This window comes from Tupaia chinensis, unplaced genomic scaffold (genome assembly GCF_000334495.1).
Source record: "Tupaia chinensis unplaced genomic scaffold, TupChi_1.0 Scaffold000105_1, whole genome shotgun sequence".
NCBI lineage: Eukaryota > Metazoa > Chordata > Mammalia > Scandentia > Tupaiidae > Tupaia > Tupaia belangeri.
Genome location: NW_006159569.1, coordinates 2447129 through 2461330, shown reverse-complemented (window position 1 = coordinate 2461330; position 14202 = coordinate 2447129).

Sequence of the window (14202 nt, the reverse complement as noted above, 5' to 3'; positions counted from 1 at the left end):
GAAAAAAAGGGACTAAGATGGTACTAGACAGATGGAGGATGAGGAAGCCCAAGACAAAGAGTTTGTCTTTAAGAGTGATGAGAAGGGAACCAGCAGTTAGCGTAATGGCTATGTCGCTGGACTCCCACGTAGTCGAGCGCGGTTCGTGTCCCGGACCCGGTGGCTTAAAAACTCACGCCGGGCGCGTGTGCGTGCGTGCCCAAGATCCCGAGAGGAGAATGGAGGAGAAGGGATTGCGGCGTGACCATCCCCCCTGGGGCGTGATTTCTCGCTTTCTGTCTCTATGTCTCTCTCTGTCTGTCTGGCGAGCGCACGCGCCCTACAGTGAAAATCTCTCAAAAAAAAAAAAAAAAAAAAGAGGGATGAGAAGACATAAGAAAAAATCCCAAAAAAAAAAAAAAAAAAAAAAGAGTGATGAGAAGACATCAAAAAAAGTATAAATAATTGGATTCACACTGTAAAGTTACTTTTTTTTTAATTCGTGGCCCCTCATTGGAGAGGGTTAAAATGGATATGAGAGGCATTCTAGGGAATCTGAGCCAGTGATGGCAAGAACTTAAAATGGCTAAAGCTGATGGAGTAGATAGCAAAACGAGTTAACGCTAAAGAAATCAGGTATTACATGCCATACGTGAAATATGACATAAGAAAGTTATCAATATACCATCAAACAATTTTAGTGAGACAAAAGCCCTCAATACTTCAGCTTAATAGAGCAAAAAATTTCATGGTAGTAAACCAACAATGCTAGAAAGGAGAAGAAAGCTAAGCTCATAAACCCCATACTCACAAAGCCTAAAGAGACGGGAGGCAGTGGATCAGACAAATAATCAGCCTGGGAGAGGTGGTAATACCCATAAATCTTCCTGTTGCTCCAGAATAAAAATACAATCAAATCTGCTCTTAGTAAATCAACTTTTTTTTTAATACTTTCAAGATTCCTTCTATTTTAGAAACAAGGTTGCCTGTTTTATAATGCATCTTCTAATTTATAAATATGAAATCTGTTCCTGACACATGCCCAATTTGGGTCATTAATTTACTAAAAGCCTTGATTCATAATACTAGGTAGGTAATTTTCCCTTGCTGGTAAACCACATTAGTGCTCCCACACAGATCAACCCTAAACTTGAAGTGTAGAAGAGGCTGCTTGTGAAACTCTTCTATGAATATCAACAATTTTAGTTTCCTGTGCATTGCTTATGAATTTACCCATCAGGCTTATCAAAGTGCTTGCATTTCCAAGTATTCTAAAGGTTGTTTATTCTTATAAATTAGCTTTTATTTCATTAGGACACATAATAAGCTAACTAAAAAGCCTTTCATTTTCAAAGCAATCCTCCCATTTAAACTAACATGTGGAGTGTTGAGAGCTGCAAGGTAGAACTCAAGGAGATAAATCAATATTTCACCCAATAAATATGGCACTTTGCTCTCATGAGGCAAACGTGATCATTTTTCTCATCTCTCTTGTCTCTTTCTGTGCTGGTCCATCCTCCACACACAGCCAGGTTTATCTTTACAAATCAATCTAATCATGGCTGGCTCATGCTTGAAACCCTAGGATGGCTGTCTTCTTCCTACAGAATGAAGTACACACATTGAGGCTGGAATTTAAGGCTCACCAAAATGGGATTCTAAGCTATGTTTTCAGCTTCATCTCCTGCCACATCTTCCCCTAGGCACAGTAGGCTCTCCTAACAGAACTACTCATGTATTCCCCAGCAAAATAAGCTTAACACATACTCTTCATTTTTCAGGTGCTGTTCTTTCCAACTGGAATCCCCTCTCTCTTTTTTTATTTTTCTCTTTTGAAAATAGCCCATTTAGAATTCAAACTAGGTTTTGAAGGTTGCTTCCCCTAAATAGCTTTCTCTGGGATCCACATAGCTACTCCTTTTTCTTCCATTTCAGCAAAACTTTATAAATATTTCTATTTTCTTCTTCATGGTATTTTGCAATAGCCTCAACTTTTTGTCTTACCAAAGTACTTTTGGTGGGTTTTAGAATTTGAAGAAGGGACAATTACATACCATATTGTTCGTTTTTGTCTGTCTAAATGTTTTCCAAAAGATTACAGAAGCTTTTTGTTGTTGTTGTTAAAGGAGAGAGAGAAGAAAGTGCCCCAATGGGGCATGGTTATGCCACAGTTTCTTCTCCATTTCTCCATCTTGTCAAGATTTCTAACATGTGCACATGTGCCAAGCATGTTTTTCTAGCCACTGGGCCAGAATTTGAGCTACATAATCGGCCGTGTGGAATCTGGCTTAATTTACCACTAGGTTGACTTCAAAAGTATACAGAATTGTAATTGCAAGCATGGTGACTCCTCACAGCTGGGCACATGTAGCAATCTCATTTTAGATTTCTATGCCTTCATATTACCCAAAGTATAATAAACACTTAACCTGTCAGAAAACTATGTGAACCTATACAAACATGCTTAACAGGTAATGCTCCCAATTAAGAGAATGTATGAATACACTGGGCTTTTCTGGTGCTTAAACTAAATGCAGAACTACTCAGTAGAAATCAGAAAGAGGGTTAGAAGACAGTGTATGAACAGTACAGAAGTTGCTAGCAGTGACCTTCAGATGTGAAAGACCTAGTTGTGAATGCCATATTTACTGCATATTAGTCTTTTGCTTTTTGTTTGTTTGTAGATTTTTGCCATAGGGTGTGTGTGTGGCCACCAGAGAAACATAGAAAGTGAGAAATCACCCTCCAAAGGGGATGGTCATGCTGCAGTCCTTTCTCCTCTATTCTCCTGTCAAGATTTTGGGCCCTCGGACACACTCTCCTGGCATGTTTCTCAAACTCTTGGGTCCAGGAGTCAAACAGTGCAGCCAACCCTGTGGGATCCAAAACCTTAATCACTGCCCCACCTATTGGGCCTAGCCTTTCAGTTTTTCAGGCAAGTTGCTTAAACTTTCTGACCTTGTAATAATTTGATGAAAATAACTGGCCTGTTGTGTAGAACAGAACCTTATATATATAAAGTATCACAAAGTGTTTTATTGTGAAATGATTATTATGCTCAGGAATACAGAGCAGCATATTAATCCTTACAACAGTTTCTCATTTATTGTGAATGGAGATTGAAATTAAAAGGATTTTTTAAGCTTTATTCTAAAAGGTTTTTATTTTTTTCCTCAAAAGTTTTGCAAAAGCATTATTTCTAGACTGGTTAACATCGGGAAACAAATCAAGGAAGGCCACTGTTTGGTTAGATTTTCAAAAGAGTTTGCATTGTGTAGACCATTTGAGCCTAAAGTAGAGTACATCATGTGCTTAAAAACAAGCCCCTTTGGGTCAGCAAGTGAAGCGATGGTTAGGCACTGGACTTTCACATGGCCAATTGCAGTTCGAGTCTGTAGCAATCTCATTTTAGATTTCTATGCCTTCATATTACCCAAAGTATAATAAACACTTAACCTGTCAGAAAACTATGTGAACCTATACAAACATGCTTAACAGGTAATGCTCCCAATTAAGAGAATGTATGAATACACTGGGCTTTTCTGGTGCTTAAACTAAATGCAGAACTACTCAGTAGAAATCAGAAAGAGGGTTAGAAGACAGTGTATGAACAGTACAGAAGTTGCTAGCAGTGACCTTCAGATGTGAAAGACCTAGTTGTGAATGCCATATTTACTGCATATTAGTCTTTTGCTTTTTGTTTGTTTGTAGATTTTTGCCATAGGGTGTGTGTGTGGCCACCAGAGAAACATAGAAAGTGAGAAATCACCCTCCAAAGGGGATGGTCATGCTGCAGTCCTTTCTCCTCTATTCTCCTGTCAAGATTTTGGGCCCTCGGACACACTCTCCTGGCATGTTTCTCAAACTCTTGGGTCCAGGAGTCAAACAGTGCAGCCAACCCTGTGGGATCCAAAACCTTAATCACTGCCCCACCTATTGGGCCTAGCCTTTCAGTTTTTCAGGCAAGTTGCTTAAACTTTCTGACCTTGTAATAATTTGATGAAAATAACTGGCCTGTTGTGTAGAACAGAACCTTATATATATAAAGTATCACAAAGTGTTTTATTGTGAAATGATTATTATGCTCAGGAATACAGAGCAGCATATTAATCCTTACAACAGTTTCTCATTTATTGTGAATGGAGATTGAAATTAAAAGGATTTTTTAAGCTTTATTCTAAAAGGTTTTTATTTTTTTCCTCAAAAGTTTTGCAAAAGCATTATTTCTAGACTGGTTAACATCGGGAAACAAATCAAGGAAGGCCACTGTTTGGTTAGATTTTCAAAAGAGTTTGCATTGTGTAGACCATTTGAGCCTAAAGTAGAGTACATCATGTGCTTAAAAACAAGCCCCTTTGGGTCAGCAAGTGAAGCGATGGTTAGGCACTGGACTTTCACATGGCCAATTGCAGTTCGAGTCTTTGACCCGGTGGCTTGCTTTCTCACTTTCCCTCTCTCTCTCTCTGTTAAGTGCACATGCCCTATAGAGAAATTAAAAATAATAACAATAATTACAATATTAAAAAAAAAAAAAGTTCCCTGGGCCAGCCAAGGTTAGTCCATAGCACAGTGGTTAAGTGCTATGCAGAGGAAGTCAGATCTCACATTTGGTGGTTGGAATTCCCGCTCTGGTGGGTTGTCCCCTGCCCAGGATTCTGAAGTATGGAGAAATGAAGGAAGAAAGGATTGTGGCATGACTAGACCACATTAGAGGGTGGTTTTTTTTTTCTCTTTCTTTCTCTCCCATGTATGCACATGCATCCTCTGGCAAAAAAAAAAAAAAAAATGAAAACAAACCCTTAAAAGCTGAGTTTCCTTCTTCCTTAAGGGAAGTCAAAAGGTGTCCAGAGAGTATGAAATTGTAGAAGGTTTATATCTTTTTTATCTAAAAATCTTGACCCAATTCAATAGTCTACTGATAAATTGTCAATATGATCAGATGGAGCCTGTGTTATAACAGCAGAAGGGAGAGAAAGGCTTAGGGTGTGTAGCTTATAGTTAGTGTTTCTAAATGCAGTCTGTTATTAATTTTAACAACAGAATGTTTCCCATGGGATATTTTAAATAGGAGCCTAGTTTACATAATAGAGAAAATGAAAACTTCAGATAAGAGAATCAGGAGCCTCTCTTTCTATCTCCCTTGAATTCTCCTAACCAGCCATCTCCTGAATCCTACACATGCAGAAATGCCTGAAGGTCATTCTGGGGACCAGCAGTTAGTGTAATGACTATGTCACTGGATTCCCATGAAGTCGACCATGGTTTGAGTCCTGGACCCGGTGGTTTAAACTCACGCTGGTCGAGTGTGTGTGCATGTCCAAGATCCTGAGAGGAGAATGGAGGAGAAGGGATTGCGGTGTGGCCATCCTCCCTGGGGGGTAATTTCTCACTTTCTCTCTCTCTGTCTCTCTCTGTCTGGTGAGCGCACGTGCCCTATAGCAAAAACCTCTTCAAAAAAAAAAATGCAAAAGATCATTCTGCAATTTGTGAACCCAGTTTGGAAACTGCTGGAGTGTTGCGAGAAGCACAGGCTTTAGAAGTAGAGTAAGATCCCTATCCTGGCATGATCACATGTAAATTGTCTTTGCTTTACCTAAATATCTCTTTCTCTCTAAGCTCCAGTCTTCTTCTCTATAGAATATGAACAGGGAGATTTTTATGAAATTGTTATAATAATTGATTATGATAATAAAAATCAATATTTGAAAGCTTGCTCTGTGGTTTAGCACTGTTTTAAGTGTATTCCTTGTATCATGCACTTTATTTCTCATAAAACTCTATGATATAGGCATATTATTATCTCTTGTCTCTTTTCTTTCTTTTTTTTTTCTTTTTTTGCATTTTTGCCATAGTGTGTGTGCTCACTGGAGAGAGAGTAGGAGAGAGAGAGAGTGAGAGAAGGATTGAAAGTGAGAAATCACACCCCCCACCTGGCCGCAATCCAGTTTGAATTGTTTGAATATATTTTCCCATTCTTTCCTTGTTTGCATTGTTTCTGATGAGAAGTTCCACATTAACCTTATGTGATATCCTTTGAAAGTAACTTGATATTTCTCTTTTGCCAATTTTAGTATCTTGTCTATATCTGTGGTTTTAATTGATCCGGCTATGATGTGCCTTAAGGAAGATCTTCTTGGGTTGATTCTATGCCTTTGTATTTCTTGGATCTGGATATCTGAGTGTCTCTCTAGGTTTGGAAAGTTTTCTTCCAGGATTTCATGGAATAGATTATCAATGCCCTGATTAGTCTCTTCACCTTCTGGGATACCACTAATCTGGATGTTTGGACGTTTAATGGTATCTAGTATTACTTGTATGTTATTCTTATTTTGGGGGGTTATTTTCTCAGTCTTTTTACTGAATTTCTCTAGCTCAGAGGTTCTCTCTTTTACATCTGAGATTTAGTCTTCTGCCTAATTTAATCTGCTTTTGATATTTTCAACAGAAGTTTTGACTTCTTGTACTATAGCCTTCATCTCTAACAATTCCGTTTGAGTCTTTTTTATGATATGTATCTCCTCTTTCAGATTGTGCAAGAATTTCCTCACCTCCTGGAACTCAGTGTCTCTTTTCTCCTGCATCTTCTGGAGTTTATTTTCTCTATTCTCTTGCATCTCTGTTAGCTTTGTAACTATGAATATTTTAAATTCTTTATCTGACGGCTCCATGAGTTCCCTTGCATTTTTTGTGGAAGAAGAGAAGTTACTCTTTTCCATTAGAGGAGAGATATGTTCTTGGTTTATTATATTTCTTGTGCCTCTGCAGTGGTTTATGGTCATCTGATGGATTATACATTTTTCATTTTTTTATTTTTTTGAGTTAAATCTGAGCAATCAGAGGAATGCAGAAGGAGGTGACCTGCAGTCTGTAAACAGTACCATTTTTCTGCCTTTGCACAGCTGATTCAATGAAAATTGAGGATTAATGTGACCCTAATAGTATTCAGATATTTGGCTACTGAGCACCTAGACCTGTGCAGAAAATCAGTGTGTGGAGGCTGAGCAGAAAAGTGATAGAAATGGGGGGGGGGGGAAACGGGTGTGTGGAGGCTGAGCAGAAAAGTGATAGAAATGGGGGGGGGGCAATACGAAAAAATAATTTCTTTTTTGTCAGAAAATAAAAATCACATAGTGCCACTCAGAACTCAGATATAGATGGCAGTTATTGGCTTATCCTATTGGGGCAGGGAAAAGATAAAAATTGAAAAGACGAAAGAGCAGCAGAGAGCTAAGTTTAAAAAAAAGATGGAGATAGAAAGAGACAGAGAGAATAAGTAGGGTGTTCTAAGCGGGCTCCTGGCTAGACTGGGAAGCAGGAGGGTGAAGTCTGGACAGAGGGTCTTCGTTGGTAGAAATCCTATCTTCTTTTCCTTTTTATCTCTTTTCTAATTCAAGGTCACTACTGGATAACCTGTCTCTTAAATTAATTCAGACAAGTGAGAAATAAGTAATCTACAAAATACTGTGGTTATTCCTTGTCTAATTCCTTTCCTTCCTTTTGTGAATAAAGGAAGGCAGTCACTTCTAAAACCACTTCTGCATGCTGAGAAATTCAGCAATTTCACATTTTTGTCCTCTTTGTTGATGTTTCATGATTCTTCCCATTCACCCTTAAACCTCACCCCAAGCTTTAGGGCAGCCTCAGTTGTCCCATTAGAAAGATTCTCCACAGCTAAAGATCAGTCTGAGTTACAAGAAAAACGTTTTCCCCCCATTTTTAGTGCTTGAGCCTTCAAAGATAATCTTCAAAATCATCTAGATTTTTGTTCCTTCACAGGAAAAAATAAAACCTTCCTCGACATCTTTTTCCCTCCAGAACAACAGATCTCCATTTATCCCAACCCCACTGCTATGCTACTCCAGTATCTATTTTTTTCTGACTATAAGATGAGTTCAGAACTGGATGTGGTATTTGTTTTCATTTTTATAACCAAACTGGAGCAGTCAACATAGCAATATTTTACAAAGAGGTTATTACAATCCCTGTCCTGTGTTGTCCTAGGAAACATGGGTTTCACCTGACAGCCCAGACACATCCCTATATTAAGGAGCTTATATCATGCTTTGCTGTCTTCGGAGTATGTCCACAGCCAGCAGATTGTCTACTGGCTATGGTGTTGGACTCTCACATGGCTGACCACAGTTCGAGTCGTGGACCCGGTGGCTTGAAAATCACAGTGATTGTGTGTGCATGTGCTCAGGAAGGGATTACAGTGTGACCAGTGATTTCTCACTTTCCCTCTAACTGTCTCTCCAGCAAGTGCATGCTCCCTATGGCAATTGCAAACCTTTAAAAAAAAAGGAAGGGGGAGGGGCACCAGGTGGCATTGTGGTTAAAGGCATTGGATTGCAGATCGCAATTCAAGTCCCAGACCTGGTGGTTTGCTTTCTTGCTTTCCGTTTCTCTCTCTCTCTCTGTCTCTGGTCAAATTAGAATAATAATAATAACAAATGGAATTAAATAAATAATTCTTTTTTTAAAAAAAAGCACTTCCTTTAAATTGACCAAATCACAGGTTTGCAGAGCAAAGCTACAAAGCAGCTCATCTCTGACACTGACTGGGACCAGCAGTTAGCGTAATGGCTATGTCGCTGTACTCTCATGTAGTTGACCATGGTTTGAGTCCCGGATCTGGTGGCTTAAACCCACGCCGGGCACGTGTGCATGCGTGCCCAAGATCCTGTGAGGAGACTGGAGGAGAAGAGACTGCAGCATGACCATTCCCCCTGGGGGCTGATTTCTTGCTTTCTGTCTCTCTGTCTCTCTGTCTGTCTGGTGAGCACACACACCCTATAGCAAAAACCTCTCCAAAAAAAAAAAAAAAAAAAAATCCAGTCACAAAAGACTCCAGGGTGTATTGGGGGTGAGGGAAGCTCATGTCCTTGAGAATCTCAAATGCCAGGAAAACTAGCCCAGGATTCCAGTGAGTGAAAAATATACAAATTACCAACCATATTATGAATTGTGTTTATTGTACGTGTCAGTTCTGAAAAAGGCATAATATAATCCAAACTAATTATATTCAAATTGCTACTTAATAATACCAGGTTCTATTAATGTTTTTAAGCTCTCTCTAATTTTTTTCCTTTGAAAAATCATGCCATGTAAGAAGACAATATGCTCCTTTCCATGAAGTTATTCAGTGATTTTCGTATTACAGGTACTACTGAATGTTATACAGTTAATGAGAAAGTTAAGCCCTGGCTGCAATGCCACAATTTCATCTGTTACTAATGAACACTGACATTTGTGCTCAATTAACAGTGGCACATATAATCATATGAGCCTTTGCTCTGATTCCAGCCTAGTATGGTTGGACCATAAGGAGACCTCCCTGTGTGATCGGATCAAAGTCCCGATGCAGTATGTCTTTACAGAATGGGTCAGAGACAAATTAATCATACCTATTTAATTTTAAGTAGTATGGTTGAAGGACCATTGGGGAAAAGTCATGGCAGGGCCATAGAGAAAGCCAGCCTCTAAACAGGTTCATGTCACAAAAGAGACAAGATACATTACTGGCAATTTCTGTTTGCAGTTTTCCGCTTTGTAATTTTTCTCACAGATATTTAAAATCAAATTAGCTCTTTTCTTTTTTAATAAGAGATATAAAAAGCAGTCTTTGGTCATGATGCATAGCACATTAACTACAATTATATCAATATATCTTTCTCTCCCTTTTTATGAAATTTAAAAATTTTTTTTCTTCCCAGTTTCCTTTGGGGAGCTCTTAGGGAGCAATTTTAGCTAATAATTAATAATGGGAGGATTCTCCTGAGGAAATCGTTTAGAATAGCTATGCACTTCTAATAAATCGTCATTTCAGAATTCTAATCAGCAAAATTTGGATTCTGAATGTTAGGTAATTACAGTGGCCCATTGCATATGGATTGATTAATATGTAAATGTAACAAATCCTATCTCTGAAAGTCAATATAAAGCAATGTGTGTACAGTCATAAAGAATATTTGATTCATGTGATTAGGAACTTATTTTGCAATCTCTGCATAAATTGGTCCTCTCCCACTTTTATCTTTTAAATTCAGTGGCACTTTAGTCTTTCATTGGTCTCTGCTATGGCTGCTTCAAACATCTAGGCTCTTTTGGCAATGTCATACAACTCCCATTCAAATCGTATCAATGTGTATTTGCCTGAAATACATGATAGCACAATGCCACTGTCATCCAAGGAACTCTTACTCTTGCAAAGGAACCCTGGAAACCTTTAGAGAAAGCCAGAAACAGAACAAACAGTATCAGGATTAAAAAGGAATGACCAGCTGCAAAAGGCCCAGAGGTTCAGTGAATGGTATAGCAAAATCAAGGACAGACTATGTGAAGTGGAACATTCCACTCAATCAAGGTCAGATTTCAGATCCCCTTTTCTTTCTTACTGTATTAGAAACAAAACCAAACACACACACACACATACACACACACACACACACACACACACACACAAATACAAAATTTTTCTACTGTGCTATTCTTTGTGCTTCCCACAGAATGCAAATTGCAAACTTTAAATTTTATTTCCAAACATTATTTCTTGAAATGAAGCCTATTACTTTGTAGCTCTTTTTAGGATAAGTAAGGTAAGCTGGTAGTCGCCAAATTCACTTGGATGTCAGAAAGAGTTTATTGTGATTCCTCACTTTGTTTATTTTAATCAGTGTGCAGGCCTCACCCACAGAGATTTTTATTTAATTGGTAGATGGAACGCCAGCATCTGTGTCTCAAAAGCTCCACAGATAATGGTGTTTTGCAGCGACATAGTGAACCACATTAAGCCAAAGGCCTAATTCCCTCTACGTTTCCCAGATGTGCTCTAAGAAGCAGGTCTAAGTAGGTTAATACAGAACAGGTTGTCCATGCCTGAAACAAGGTAGGAAGTATGCAAATATCATCCATCCATTCATGGGTTTACCCAGCAAAAATTAGTGAAATACATACTGTGTGTCATACAATGTTTTAGTCCTCCAATGTAGCAGTGAACATTACATCAGACTTCTGTCTTCAGGGAGCTTGGGATCTGGTGGAAAACTATGAAAATAAGTCAGTCAACAAACAAATGTATCAGTTGGAAAATGAAAGTACTGCCACTTAGTTCTCTTTTAGGAAGAGTCGGGAGGACATCTTTGTGAAAATGACATTTGGTCTGCAACTTGAATGAGGAGCAGAAGCCAATCATGCAGAGGTCTGAGAGAAATCTTCCAGGTTAGAGGCATGACAGCCAGCGCTAAGTGCGAAGAGCTGTTGTATCATGTTTTTGAGGGTCAGGTTCAGAAATTAGTGAGACTGCAGCAGGTCAACAAAAGGGACAGTGGGGACTGTGGGGCCAGAGCAGATCAGAGACCATATCAGGCAAAGTTTTTGCAGCTATGCAGAAGAGTCAGAATTTTATTCTGATTTGAATTTAACCATGGGTTGAAGTTGATTACATAAGGAGGTCATCAAAACAACTTTGAATAGAGATAGAGAAAGAGACCATAAAGGGTGAAGTCACTCTTCTCTATTGGCAATAATGAAGAAAAGGATAGTTTCAGCCTTAAAAATCTATGCTTGAGCTTCAGGTGTCTTTTTTTCCTGACAACATATCATATTGTCATGTGTTACTTTTTTTGTTGTTTTCTCACTCTTCTCTATTGGCAATAATGAAGAAAAGGATAGTTTCAGCCTTAAAAATCTATGCTTGAGCTTCAAGTGTCTTTTTTCCCTGACAACATATATTGTCATGTGTTACTTTTGTCGTTGTTTTCCCTGTCTGTCCCCTATAACTGTTCCTTGATAGACAGCAGTCTATGAAGGAATCCCCAAACTTAAGTCCAAGTTATCAGACATCTACTGAGGTCACAATATGGCTACTATCAGCACGTAAGTGATGCTTTTCTTATCTCTGCTACATGCTTTGTAATATATTTATTCTAATATTTGTTTGTTTATCTTAGAGAGACAAGATCTCATTAATGTTGCCCAGGTTGACCTTGAAATCATGATCCTCCTGCCTCAGCCTCTCAAGTACCTAGGATTATAGGTACGTGTCACTGTGACAAGCTTCTCTATTTTTTTAAGAGGATTAAAATGACATATTTTTTCATTTTTGAAATGGTCCAGAGTGATTAGCTAGATACAGAATAAAACAAATCTGGTTGGCCTAGTTGCAATGGTACGGGTGGGTGGGCACCTCTGCAATGTAGCTGAGGCCATAGGAGGCCCAGGATAAGGGTTTTGGCCCAGCCTATGCAAGTGGATACAGTAGCATGTACCTGTAAAACTAGTCAAATGGGAGGCTGCTGCAGGAGGATCCCTATGTGGCAAGGCACTGTCAAAAATACCTCTCATGGACCAGCAGGTGGTATAGTGGTTAAAGCTCTGGACTCACAAATGGTCAACTGCAGTTCAAATCCCAGAGCTAGTCGCTTCAAAGTCATGCCAGGCACATATGTATGTATGCCCAAAATCCCAAGAGGAAAATAGAGGAGAAAGGATTGTGGTGTGACCACCCTCTCTGGAGGGTGATTTACACTTTCCCTGTCCCTCTTTCTCTATGTGTTTGCAACACGCACAAGTGCCGTATAGCAAAAATCTCTCAAACTACCACCCCCCAAATAAAAAAAACAAGTGCCGTATAGCAAAAATCTCTCAAACTCCCCCCCCCCCAAATAAAAAAACCTCCCTCTTTTTCTCTCTCTTTTCCTCTGTCTTTTTTAGGGAAAAAAAAAAGTGTACTCCTCTCAGGGCATTATAAGTTAAGCAACAGTGCCCCACTGTTTCCCATGCTTTGATAGACACATTACACTATGAACTCATTTAACACTTAGCCCTTAGAGGTTTCTCTATACGGGTAGGTTTCACTTTACAGAAGGTTTGACAACTACTAAAAGTAGATGTAGAATTTGAGGTCAGAACTCAGATTATTTTATTCCAAAATAAATGCTATTAACCAGTTTATAACACTTTCACCTGCCAGTTTCTACTTACGGTTTGATGACATGAAAGAGCCTCCAGGAGAGAGTAAACAGACCCGTCCACTTCACAGACTTTCACGTCCCTCTTTTCCCATGACTGTAGGCATCATCTTAGTTCACAGAATCATGGAGCAATTTGTGATATATCTGAAAGGGATTGTGAAACCCAACACCTTTCACTCTGCAAGCCAGGAAATGCAGAGTCACACAACTTCTAAAGGGCAAGAGCAAGTCTAGACATCACATATCCTTGTTGTTCATCTAGTGCCCTTTTCAACACACAGGGCTGCCTTTGGGCTTCTGCTCTGACTTCTCGCAAGGGTTGTCACTGCCACAGTGTAGACCTGGAAATCTGTTAGTGTCTCAGGGTTAGCTTAGAATACTTGTCACCCACAGGTCCACATCTGCTGAGCAGATCACGATTTTTTATAAACTGGATTATAGAAGAATCTGGGATAGTCTGACACTCTGTAATATTCCATGTCTAATCTAGACATTCCATGTCTAACTGTGATATGAAGCATTTTCTTCAATATCCAAAAACTATAATCATCTTTCTCAGAGTCATGCTTTTTATCCTTACCTCAAATACTCTTCTCATTTATTTTTGAAAGACCTGCAAAGCAACTATGTTGCCCAAGTATACAATTTTGCATGGTCTGGGGAAAATTAGAAAGTTGGATAATTTGGTTTCCCATTTCTGCCCACGAGAGGCACAGTCATTCCTTCATTTATCAAACCATCTGTTCAGGGTTAGGAATTTGGATCACTAAGAGAAATTAAGACACAATTCCGGCCCTCAAAGAGGCAAAATCCAGTGGAAAGGTCAATGGATTAACAGACAATTACAAAATAAATTTAAAAAATAAGTGTGATAAATTCCCTGGAAGCCTCTAAGGTCATATTTGTAGTCAGTTGAAGTGTATACATATTTAAATCTGTGTATCATGTCAGAGGTAATTCATATTAAATATCTCTTCTGAGTTCAGATAATGTCCTTAGGTGTATCATTACTATACATATTGCTTAATCTCATAGTTTATCGAATAAAAATTTATGATGTTTTCTTATTATTTAAGTATTATTATCTAACATGTCACATACTTATACCTCATGTCCTGAATAAAATCTCTGAGAAGTTTTGTGTCGTGTTTGTCTATATCCTTTAAGGGCAACTTCTAAAGTAAATATTGTATATGTTTATTATTTTTTATGTTTTTGTTTGAAAGTGTACCCCCAAAATTCATCAAAGTAC